We start from the raw sequence: 10,745 nt of genomic DNA, 5'->3' as shown, positions 1-10,745 counted from the left end.
CAGTTAAGTGTCTGACTTTGGCTTAGGTCCTAATCTCAGAGTCCTGGGATGGAGTCCCACATGGAGCTCCCCATTCAGTGGGGAGTCTGCTTCTTTCTCTGCCTCTCCCCCCACTCATGTGCTCATGTGTGCACTCTCTCTCTCTCCCTCTCTCTCTAATAAATAAAATCTTGAAAAAATATCAGAGCAGACTACCACAAATACAGTTCAGTGGTGGCAGTCAATACATATCACTGTGACAGCCGAAATAGATCAACCATGTCCTGATTCTTTTAAAAGACCTACAAGGATGCACATATTTTAAAAATTATATTTGTTTAAAAAAATGTTACTTCCTATAAGAGGTTTTCCAAACTCCATTTGACATATAACTTTATTAGATATAACAAACAAACAAAAAGCTTCTTTTACTTTTTGTCTAGTTTTGTATTTTTAGAAACAGAAGTAACACACAGTAGTAATATATCACGGAAGGGCAGAAAATAAGAAATGAGAGTCCTATAACCAATGATCCTATTTTCCTGGGATAAACATTGTAAAATATTTATTTATTATTTATCCCTTTAGAGCTTTAGGTACATACAAAAACATATATCCTTACATATTTTAAATAAAATTAGGAGCTTATATGTGTGTGTGTAGGTGTGTATATGCACATATAGGTATGTAGGTATATATAACAGACTTTACCATGTTCTGGGCAGTTCAGTATAGACTAATAGCCAGGGCTAAAATCAGGTTTCTGCCTTGCGATTTTGGTTAAGTTACTCAATCCAAGACTCAGTTTACACAATATTAAAGTAGATTGATAATGATAATTATCCTCGGGTAGTTGCAAACTTTCTAACTTATTATATGTGCTCAGTAATGTTAGCTGTTATTACTATTTCATATAGGTATATATAATTTCAATCATTTTAAGCTGCATAGTATTGAATGGATATGCCATGCTTATTTAACCAATTTCCTATTGATAGACTTTTATATGATCTTTAATTTTTTGTTATAAATAAAGTATACTAAACGAACTTATAATTCTTTGTGTACTGCAGTAAAAGTGTCTGTAAAATGATTTCCTAGAAGTAGAATTGCTAGATTAAGCAATATATGCATTGACAATTTTGGTCGATATTCTCAATTCATCCTTTCAAAAGACACTGTGTCAGAACACCATGAACTATGTAAAATACCTATTTTATCACACTATTTACAACACTAGCTATTATCAATAATTTTAATCTTCACAAGTTTGATTAAACTGTGTGAGATAGCTAGTTCAATATTTATTTTATTATTAGTTATATCAGATATCTGTTCATGAACTTAAAAGGTATTTGCCTTATTTTTTCTGTAATCCATTCAAATCCTTTGCACTCACCTCCCAAGATTTTCATCTTTGTATTCTTTAACTTTCTAAAAAAATTACAGAACACTTCACAAATTTGACAAATCTGTGTGTCATCTTTTACACGGGGGCCAAGCTAAACATCTCTGTTTCGTTCTAATTTTAGTATATGTGCTGCTGAAGTGAGCACTTCATCTTTGTATTCTTATTCATTTGTTAAAGCTCTTTACATTTTAAGAGTATTAACCATTCTTTGTATCAGAAAATATGAGCAATTTTGGCAATAATCTCAGTAATTACTTTCCCCTAATAATTTTTTTTTAAAGATTTTATTTATTTATTTGACAGAGATAGAGACAGCCAGTGAGAGAGGGAACACAAGCAGGGGGAGTGGGAGAGGAAGAAGCAGGCTCATAGCAGAGGAGCCTGATGTGGGGCTCGATCCCACAAGGCCGGGATCACACCCTGAGCCGAAGGCAGACTCTTAACCGCTGTGCCACCCAGGCGCCCCACCCCTAATAATTTTTAATCAATAAATTTGAGGCCCTTAATTTTAAAATGGTCCATATATGCATATTTGCATAAAATTAAAAACATATGGTTGCTTGTCCAAATTTTTTTTTAAAGAAATAATTCACCATTTACTTGGTCTCTTTTAGAAAAAACAAAACTGTCGTGATCACTTTTGTAAAGATGAAAACTCTCCTGTATATCATGGAGGATCTAAGGATCTGCGATACTCTAATTTACATTGTTGTCACTTTTATTTAGGTTTACTAAAATTTCTTTATCTGGGTTCCATAAAAGGGATACTTTATCTTATATTTTAATCACTTGATTTCTCTCTGCTTTAAAAAAATTTTCATACTGTAGTCAGCATAATCTTTTATTTTAAAATTTTGTAATATTTAAATTCAATTTAATTAACACATAGTATATTATTAGTTTCAGAGGTAGAATTTAGTTGCATATGACACCCAGTGCTCATTCCATCATGTGCCTTCCTTAATACCCATCACCCAGTGACCCCATCTCTCCCCACATCCCCTCCAGCAACCCTCAGTTTGTTTCCTAGAGTTGCCAGAGTGATCTTTTAAAATCACAATATGATTTTGTTTAATTCTTTTAAGAGCTCTTATTTGCAATTGTTTATGAGGGCTTTTAGCAGGGCTGCTGTAAAAAAAAATTGTTTATGAGGGCTTTTAGCAGGGCTGCTGTAAGGAGGGGCAGCATTGCACATCTTCATCACCAGGGACCTTATTAGAAATGCATATTCTAGGGCCCTGTCCCAGACCCACTGAATCAGGATTGATGCTCAAGGGTGAGAAGCAGTAAATAGGATCTTGGAGGAGTGGGAAGCCCTGTCTTTCTTTCTATTTTCTTCCAGTCTTGCTCTCTTATTGATCACTGTATTCCACATTGGGTTTTTTGTTCAGCTACACATTCCCTTCACCAGCCTTTCCTTCTGCTTAGAACATTTCCTCCCTTCTTTTGTTCTACTGAATCTTACTGATTATGTCAACCACAACTTAAATGCTACTTTGCTAAGGAAGTCTTCCTGTACCATCAAACCATGCTCTTCCTTTTTTATGTTTTAATATTTCCTTGTGCTTTTTGTTAGTACGTGTTTTCGGGAATCTTAAATCCTCCAATCCCCACCCCTTCACTATTTCCTAATCATAAGCGGCTGTGTCCTTTCTGGTTCACCCTTGAATCCTCAGCTCGTATCATAGTGCTTGATACATACTGAGACGGAGAGAAATGTTACTTGGAAGAATGAATAAATACATGAATGAATAAAATCCTCCCCAAAGTGCTTCCTCACTAATTTGAGGATCAAATCTGACCTCAACATCACTTTATGGATGAAAACGCCTCTGTTTTCCTCCTCTTCTTCAGGATGTCATGTGCTTCTTCTTCTGTGCCCTTTTGCATTCCCTGTTCTGACATTTCCCTTGTATTATATTTTAACCAGTTGTCAAATCCCCTTGCTTTTCTGCTTCTCCTTGAGGTTAGGGATGGAATCTCTCTCTCTCTCTCTCCTCTTGCTTTATCCAGGCCTTTCTCTCTGTCTTTTATTTTCACTTTGGCGACTGGAGCATAGCAGACCCTCAATGACAGCTTTGTGAATTAAATTATATGTTAAGACGGATTTTGCCACAAGTTTGCTTTGAAACCCGGGGCTAGACGGTTAATTTCTGTACATTTCAGTTTGCTCGCTTACAAAAGGAAAGCAACCTAAGGGAACTTTTTGAAAGATGATCTGTATTTCTATTGTGGTGGTTACCTAATGATACAAGATGAACAAAACTCATCTAACTGTGCATTTAACATGGGTGGATTTCATTTATGTAAATTACAACTCAGTGAACTTAGAAGAAAACTGAAGGCACAAAACTAAATCATGACATAGTGGTCCAATAGGTACTTTTGAGTTGAACTTAGAATGAGTTTCGTTTTTGTTTTTTTTTTTTACTTATTTTAAGTGAATCTGAATACCTCCAAGCCCAGCCCTCATTTCCATCTTCCACAGACCCATCTCTATGATGACTTTACATGAGGGTTGATTCTCCCATTTTTATTCATCTCCCAAAATAGAAGACCTTTTCCCAGTCTCTTTTGAACTAAATTTCTATGGTTTTCCCCATAAACATTAGATCACAATCAAGGGTCATTGCTGAATAAGATACCCACTTGAGGATGATGTAAATCCTTAATTATCCAATTAAGTGACTTCCCTAAGGGCATATATCACCCAAGGATTTGCTTGTGTTTAGTCACTGTGGTTCAAGTGAACCTTGGAATAAATTTATTTTAAAATTTAGATGCACCTTCACATTACTTTTCTACCTTATAGGAAGATTACCAAGAGTTTCTTCCTGTGATGATTAAAGCATAGTACCTTATCAGAATAAGAGTATCTTATGGAGTAATATTAAAAATACATTACTCTATAATATATAATATAATGTATACTGTATAATATAACATGTATAATAAAATATAAAATAGTATGTATTATATATATATAATACACAAACACACACAAACCTATAGCATCTTAACACAATTTAATGTTTATTTTCCATTCATATTAATCTTTCACCCTTAATAAAAGGAGCTGTTTCACGTCTTATCTGCTATTAGAAAAGTGCCATTATTTAGAACCTTAGAGACACCTGCCTGGCTTTGCTGGTGGGTTACTTTAAATTTTATTATGCCAGGAAATTGTTTTTCCTTCCCATGTGTTTGCCCTCTTATCACTCATCCCATCTCACACTTCCAAATCCATCCTGACTCTAATAGGCTAAGATGCTCAATCATCCTAGAAGCTGACACGTACAACACAGAGCAATAAGGAAAAGAGGAAACAAAGACAGCCTGACTTCTGCACAGCCACCTGTGACACACGTGAGAAATGGGACCCTCACATTTTAAATTGCAAAAGAGGAACTTTGTTGTCATCTTATAAAAGGATATTTCTACCCTTATTTTATATTTTTTAAAAAGCACTGTCACATATAATCTGGGACTACATGGCTGAAAATATATGGCATAATTACACATTTTTTTAATTATAATACAAATAATTGACTAATTAGTCCTGTTTTCCTTCACAGAAGACCCAAACTATAATTTTTGTGGTTCATAATATAAAAGATTCATTTCACATTTAAAAATAGTTTCTTTTCTTTCTCTCTCTCTCTTTTTTTTTTTTTTTGAAGATCTTATTTAGTAGTTTTAGAGAGTGAGAGAAAGTGAGCAGGGGGAGGAGTAGAGGGAGAGGGATAAACAGACTCCACACCCAGCATTGAGCTCCATGTGAGGCTCGAGCCTATGACCCTGAGATCATGACTTGAGCCGAAATCAAGAGTCAGAGTCTTAACCAACTGAGTGAGTGAGTGACTGAATGAACCAAGAAACATGAGAGAAGTCGAGTTGAGAGCAGAGACGAGGAAAGTGTGGGAAGAGGGAAAAGAATGGTAGAAATCCATAAGAACTGCAGCACTGAGAAAATAGGTAGAGAAAGAGGAGTTTAGATAAAATTAGAAAGAAAAATCCAGAAAGTAAGAGAAGCTGAAAGGGCTCAGTTTTTTGTTTTGTTTTGGTGATGGTGGTGGCAGGTTTGGCTAACTGCCGACGTCTCTCTGCCTTGCACTAATATATAGTGAACTCTGTGTTTTGGGGGACATATCTAAGATAGGCCCAACCCTGAATTTGTTGTGTCAGTTAAAACCTTCTCTGTTTCGACGAGTGAAAGAGATGCCTGGGCCATACTTTATAAAAGCTCTAAGTGGGAACGTCATGAAACCCACAAATGGAGTCATTTGCTGGTGAAAAGCAGATCCGTGTAATGCTGCTATTTATATCAAAACACTGATACAAGTCTTTTTCTACTGTAATGAGAGCTCTTAATTATTGGGTCCTAAAAGAATGCCTAGAACTATACTAAATATATTTCAGTTTTTAATTAAGTTAATTTGCTGTATAGCTATTATGATTTCCATTTTAACGATATGGAAACTGAGGTTCAATGACACAGACATCTGCTGAAGTCAGGTGTCTAGAAGGAAACAGAGTCAAAATTCAAACTAAGGTCTGACTTCACAGTCTGTGCTCATTTCATGTATTAAACTCTTTCTGACCAAGCCATCTCAAAAAGCCGAGATGTTTACCAAGATACTCAGGTTAACAAGAGTTTGCTATTTCGTGTTGACGTGACATCACAAAGCAAGATATAGTTGGTGACCCACAGTTAATAGATTGTGTGTCTATAAAACTGTTCTGTAACTTTAGCAGAGAATAAGTTTCCATGTAAATCTGTCATCTAAGTTATTTTATTAAGTTACTAAAACTCAATATGAGGATAAGAGTAATGCTTGTCAATTTCCAGCCTGGCAGAGGGTGGGGACTGAATCCTAGGTTTAAGCACAACCAGAACACAGCTACTTTTTTGTCTGTTTATTGTGTGCTAATACCATTGTTTCACATAAAAAGAAAGCTCAATTAGTTAGAAAATGTTAAAAGCCAAAAGTTTTCAAATAACTCACACATTAACTTTTGTTTTAACATAAAATAACACATCTATTTTTTTTCAGTTGACCAGTACTATCATCTTTTGAATCTTAAATAAGAAATGATCTCTGATCTTTCAATCTAGAAAAACTTTCCTATTGCTAAGGAATTATAGATCTCACCGTGAGGAAACAATACTAAACTGAAAATTATTTTTACTACCTTTATGTGAATTCCAGTTTATATTGGTTATCTTGCTTAATCAACTTACAAAGCTATTAATCAAAATATGAGATGTTATTACAGAAAAAAAATACAAGACAGTTGCTTCAGTCCTTGAGGTACTGAAGATAATTTTGAGTGGTGTTAACTGTGCAATCTCTGATTTGAGATAAATGCCCAACAAGCATGTAAGACTCATATTACAGGGGTTCATTTTTGCCCATGTCTTTAAGAATAGATTCTATCCATAAATGAGAAGTGTCTATGGAATGCCAGTGTCTTCCTTAGATCTATTAACATCACTTTTTAGTTGAGTTTCTTCAAAATTATTCTAACTATAAGTAATATAGCAGAATTTATAAACTGCATTTTTAAATTTCAACATCAATATAAAATTTGGGTAAAATTATATGTAGCAATTTTTCTTCTGTTATTATTAGTATTTCATTTAAAGATTTGATTTTGATTCTAGTTTTCCTGTAAAGACAACTAACCCAGGGTTTTAGCAGTGGGGTTTAATTTAATAAATGTTAGGTCTCTATGTTGGAGAACACAAATTCTTTCTTTGCTGTGTTTGGTTTGCAATGATTGATTTCAATAATTTGTTGTAGTACCCATGAAATATATCTCAATATGTGTTAGGCTTCCTAAATAAATGTCTTTAAAATAATGGTTTTAAATAATATGGCTTCAAATTCATTATAATAGTTATTTACCTGTATAATATCTATGTAAAATAACCTATGTAGGAAGGACAATGATATTTTAATCAGGTAATTAATACTTAGCACATTCTAATGATGGAGCTGGGAGGAGGGACTGATTTCAACCATGATGGTCATGGAAGGCCTCCTTAAAAGGTAACACATGAGTGATATCTGGGAGAAGGTGAGAGAGCAAATCATAGGTTGGAAGGAAGTTCTAATACAGTGAGCTATTTCAACAATTTTAAACTTGGTAGTTACACTAAAAGTTGCAAAAAGTTAAAATGCGTGCCTTTCTTTCTTTACAGGGACCCATATACTCACATGAAAAAATTTCTTTTTATTTTTATAAATCTTTTCACCCATGTGCTTTCTATATACATTATATTTTAGAAGTAATAACCTCTATACAAAAGTGTTTACTAAATATTAACTTAGTACAATTCCATTTCTAAAACACAAAATAAAAGTGTTTGAAATATTTATTTTCAAATAGTTTGATGGGAAAAAATGCTCATACTGATTTTCACTTTTATTTACTCTCCTTAAAATATTTTAAAATAGAGAGGGCATGAATGAATATAATATACTTAACATATATGAGGAAAATATGGGGAAAAAAGGATCTTTTCCAAGCCATGAGCCTAGAGGCTATGTAATCATTCAGACCTGGAACAGCACGTAAACATTTGTACATTTGTTCAACCTCAGAAATCTAGGCTTGTGTGTCTAATGATTTAAGACTTCTTTTTAACCTCTACCTCTTAATAGCATCTGAAAGTCCTCTGTAAACTAAGAATCTACTATAAAAAAAGGATTACATTGGGCTTTCAAACAACAAATGAAAGAAAGAGGTGAGGAAGATCAAATTGTTCTTCATTCTAAACTTTCATCTTTATTTGAAAACTTTTTTCTTCTCTTTGGCAGTTCTGAAAATCTGGCAAATCTGGCCAATATTTCTTTGAATAAAAACAAAAATGGAGACTTGCAAGATATTATATTCTTGGAAAAGGCTCTTTGCATTCTCAAAGAAACCCTGCACTTCTAAGAATTGAAACAATTGGTGTAAAGAGGAACAAAGAAGGTCAAAACTATTATATTGCTCCTTGTTTGCGTTGCTTAGTCTTGGCTTTTTCTCTTTTCTAAAGACACGATTAGATGGAGCGACAATCTGGCAGGTAGAGAACATGTGTTCATATTTCCCTTTTTCTCTTGTGTTGGAGGAGGCTGGAGTGAGCCTTTCCTCCAAACAAATCACACACGTGCAACTGCAGAACAGACTGAAAAGGTTCCCAGCCCCTCTTCACTTCTGGCCTGCTCCGTTTGGGCAATGCTTTCCACCGCTGTAGCTGGAGGGCGGCGGGGAGTGGAAGGAAGAGCCCTCAGGCAAAGACACAGACACCAGAGACAAGTCCAGGAAAGCACACTGCATGCTCCAGGGACACGGGAAGGATACCGACGGCATGTGCTACACACTGTCTACCGCGGGCTAAACCAATACCCTTTTTATGCAGAAGTAATTTCTCATACAGTTTTTGTTTCATTACTCCTGGCAACAGAGTGAAGCAAGTCACTATTCCCTTTTTATAGATGAGAAAATTGCCGGTTTGGAAAGGTTAGTAAGTTGCTGTATTAGTTTGCTAGGGCTGCTATAACCTAGTACCACAAACAGAATGAATTAAGCAGAAGTTTCTTGTCTCAGCCCTGGCGGCTAGAAGTCCAAAATCAAGGTGTTGGCAGCCTTGGTGCCTTCCCAGGACTGTCAGGACAGATCCATTCTGGACCTCTCGCTACTTGGATTATAGATGACGTCTTCTCTCTGTGTCCTCACATTGTATTTCTCTAGCCATATCTGTCTCCCAGTTTCTTCTTCTTATGAAGATAGCAGTCATAATGGATTAGGGCCAATGCTAATGACTTCATTTTAACTTCATTACCTCTGTAAGACCCTATCTCCAATAAGGCCACATTCTGAGGTTTGCGGCTTAGCACTTTAACATGCGAGATTTAGGTGGTCACAATTCAACCCATAACACTTCTCAAAGGTGCCTTAGTAAATGAGTGAAGAAGCTGGGCTTTCAAACACGTGAATACATGATTCCAAAGCATATGGTCTTCAAACAACAGAGCACTGTCTTATGTAAAGTATGATACATTTGGTAGATAGTTACACAGTAAAAAAGTAAACCTACTTTCTCATATTACATAACTATATAGGGAAGAGTCTACTAAGAGCAGGCTGTCATTTATCAATCTTAGAGTCAAGGAAGGCAGTTGCCTAAGTGTCTTGTGATAGGATTTACAGGTACTAGGAATGGCCATCTTCTCCCATAGGTCAATTCAAATGCTACCTTCACTTGTACGGACTTTTCTAATTCCTTTATTATAAGTAATAAATATTTTTAAGTATTTTTCTCTACTTTGAAGCATTATAATTTTTTTCATGTATGCCTTTACCAACAAATTATAAGCCCCTTGGGAATTTGTCTTCTCATAAAATGAAAATAAAATTAAAACTGGAGATTAAGAATTAAATCTAAGGAAACTGTACGGTACATTATAACAATCATGTCATATCACTACCCATTAAAATGGTTAACATTAAAAAATACTGAGAATTCCAACCGAAATTCTCATACATTGCTGGTGGGAGCAGGAAATTTTATAGCCCCTCTGGAGAACAGTTTGGCAGTTTCTTATAAAGTTAAACATACACTTATATGACCCAGAACTGCAACTTCTGGGTATTTACCCTACAAAAAGGAAAACTTACGTTCACACTATAATTTGTATACAAATGCTTATAGCAGCTTTATTTAGATTAGTAGAAAACTAGAAACAACCCCAATATTCTTCAATAGGTGAATGGAAAAACAAACTGTGATACTTGCATAAAATGGAAAAACACTCAGCAGTAAAAAGAATGAACCCCTGATATATGCAGCAACTTGAACAAAGCTGAGTAAATAAAATAAGCCTGTTACAAAAGGTTGTATGCTGTATGATTTCTAGTATATGACATACCTGGGGGTGGGGGAAAACCAATACATTAATAGAGAACAGATCCATGTTTTCCAGGCTTTATGGATGGTTGGGGAGGGTCACCCATAAAGAGAAGGATCAGGGAGTTTTTGGGAGATGGAAATATTCTGTATCTTGATTGTGGTGGTGGTTACAAGTCTATGCATGTGTTAAAATTCATAAAATTGTACACCAGAATTAAATCAATTTTACTTCATTTAAAAATAAAATTAAAATATCCCTCTCTCAAAGAAAAACATTTAGGGATCAAAGAAATACTAATTAAATCTCATTTCTTGGATTTTCATTGTAAGTCATATTTTTGGCAAATATTTTTATATTTTCTGCATATATTCTGGCTCCTCGGTGAGGAGAGATGCAGGGACATTTGCTGAAGGAGGACATTTGTCCACAAGTGGACAAAATAAGATTTGATT

At 35.0% G+C, this 10,745-nt stretch overlaps 1 non-coding gene across 1 annotated transcript; it reads right to left on the bottom strand.

Annotated features, from left to right (window-relative positions):
• Positions 1–1,427: 1,427 nt before the first annotated feature.
• LOC117801642 lies at positions 1,428–1,535 on the bottom strand. The gene has a single exon (XR_004624401.1). It is a non-coding gene; the product is annotated as a U6 spliceosomal RNA (small nuclear RNA).
• Between the last annotated feature and the right edge of the window lie 9,210 nt (positions 1,536–10,745).

The sequence above is a fragment of the Ailuropoda melanoleuca genome, chromosome 3 (assembly GCF_002007445.2).
Source record: "Ailuropoda melanoleuca isolate Jingjing chromosome 3, ASM200744v2, whole genome shotgun sequence".
In the NCBI taxonomy this organism is placed as follows: domain Eukaryota; kingdom Metazoa; phylum Chordata; class Mammalia; order Carnivora; family Ursidae; genus Ailuropoda; species Ailuropoda melanoleuca.
Note: the sequence above shows the minus strand (reverse complement) of the source record. Positions and strands in the feature narration are given on the sequence as shown.